At 29.9% G+C, this 2,403-nt stretch overlaps 1 non-coding gene across 1 annotated transcript; it reads left to right on the top strand.

Moving 5' to 3' along the window:
* The first annotated feature begins 1,595 nt into the window (after positions 1-1,595).
* On the top strand, positions 1,596-1,669 carry TRNAN-GUU (transfer RNA asparagine (anticodon GUU)). Its single transcript has one exon. It is a non-coding gene; the product is annotated as a tRNA-Asn (tRNA).
* The last annotated feature ends 734 nt before the right edge of the window (positions 1,670-2,403 follow it).

The following is a 2,403-nucleotide window of genomic DNA, read 5'->3' on the forward strand; positions in this document are numbered from 1 at the left end:
AAATGAGAAAATTAGAGCAACCCTAATAGAGCTGGGCAACACACACTGTACAGTACAGTGTGTGGCGCCTAGCATCAGAGATTTTATCCCTGGGATTTGAATTTTGAATTTCAAATAAATTTGTTGGATCAATTATTTAATTATTATTTTTAAATATAATTTAAATAGATAATTAAATGAAATTATCTAATCAGTTTTAATTTGAATTATATTTTAATTAAATAAATATTATTTAGATTAAATATCTTTATATAAATTTCATATACGTGATGTTTAGAAAATGATGAATAATCGGACTCTATCTCTAAAGCGATAGTTTTCTCTAAACCTTCTCTCTGTCAAAACTCTCTAGATCTCATGTGTTGAGTACATCTAGGGAGTCACATAAATCAACATTTTGAATCCTACGTGCCCACACACGTCCTTGTGTGTTTGAGGATTGGTCTGGAAGATCAGGGTGTGAGATCTCAGAACACTAGATAGGAAGATCGTTGATTTATACAAAAAAACTCAAGGACACTTGATAGGCTACAAGAGGCAATCCATGATCTATTTGTATGTGATTTAATATTTATATATGTATATGATCCTGTCTGGTATTAATATTTATTAAAAATGGTCAATATATTCCACTGCGTACCTTTAATTTGATCATTTAATACCAACAAAAGCTTGATTATTGATCTGTTTTATATTCAAAGACATTTTTTTTTCAATTTTTTTTACAAAACCAGAAACAATTGCAATAAAAATATATCGAGCCTCTATCGAGCTCTATTGAGCAAACCAGAATTACTAGCAATGAAATAATATTGAGCCCCATCAAGCTTTGTCCAGGAAATTGCAATAAAAATCTATTGAGTCCCTATCGAGCAAATACCTAAACAAAAAATAAGCATTACATGTCGAGCAATATCAAACTGTATCGAGCAGCTATCAAGCTAACATACAAACATTATTTTACGATTTAAATGACCCATATCAAGCCTACATCTAGCATTATTGAGAAAAAAACCCAAAAAATAAAATACCCACATCTAACAATATCGATACCCAGATAAAAATCAACACAAATTCAGATTGAATTATTCCATACATTTTAACACTAAAAAAATAAAAAATTTAGTCCTAACCTTGATGTTGGGTGGGTGCCATCGTCGACGTTACAAAGAGACGAGAGAGAGAGAGAGAGAGAGTGTGGGCTTCAGGGTTTGGTTCTTGACGGGTTTGACCGGGCATGACTAGGTTTGGGTGTTCAATGGATTCGACAGGGTTCAATAGCTTGACTAGGTTTTTGGTGCTTCGATTCGAGGGAGAGAGAAAAAGTGAGAGATTGGGAAATTGAAGGAAAGAGGAGGGAGGATTGGGAGAAATAATAAAAGGGGCATTTTGGAAAAAATGGAAAAGAAGAGGATTATTATTTTTGTGCATAATAAGTGGGCATTTTTTTTAACTAGGAGGCCACACTTAGCATAGAAACTCAAATTTCCCTAACAAAATATGCTCATACTTATTTACCAACGAAATTCCATTGGACCTTTGAGTACATAAGCAATTATGAATCAATATTAAATGACTGTGAAATCCAAAGAGTTGCTGGAGTAGCTCAGTTGGTTAGATCGTGTGGCTGTTAACCACAAGGTCGGAGGTTCGAGCCCTCCTTCTAGCGATGCAATTTTTTATTTTAAAATTTATTTTAAGAAAATAATATAATAGAGTTAAACGCGAGCTGCAGGTTTCGAAACCGCGTGGGTGTAGCCTACATGAATCCAGTACTGCCCGATAACCACTCCGGCATGCCCACTATTCGATCTGTGTTCTTTAATTTACAATTTAACTAAAAACAAAGCATACTATCAAGGCTTTTTTATTTTTTATTTTATTTTTAAATAGAAGCAACGTGGAATGCACTTTTATTTAATTTTAAAGTTGTAAACATACTTATTTAAATATATATTTTTTAATTATCATATAAATTTTAAATAAATAAAAAAATGTTTAATATAATGTATTAAAAATATTAGGGCAAAACAGTGTTTATAATTTTAATAAAAACTGTTGGTTCACTTTTTTTAATATATATATAATTAAATGAATTACAGTTCTATAGTATATATAAATATTTATATGAATAATCTATGCATATATGATATCTAAACACAACATTAACATGAATATATATTTATATGATTACATGACATATTATATATAAATTACAATAATATTGAAAAATAAATTAATAATAGAAAAAGTCATAGTGTAGAGTAGTATACATGGATCAACTAGTTTTAGTTTTTAATGTATCTCACAATGTCCTTTGATGAATTTGATGATAAATAAAAAAAGCTCAAATTACTTGATAAAAACAAACTATTACACAAATTTATAAGATAAAAAAAATGA

This window comes from Humulus lupulus, chromosome 2 (genome assembly GCF_963169125.1).
Source record: "Humulus lupulus chromosome 2, drHumLupu1.1, whole genome shotgun sequence".
Lineage (NCBI taxonomy): Eukaryota > Viridiplantae > Streptophyta > Magnoliopsida > Rosales > Cannabaceae > Humulus > Humulus lupulus.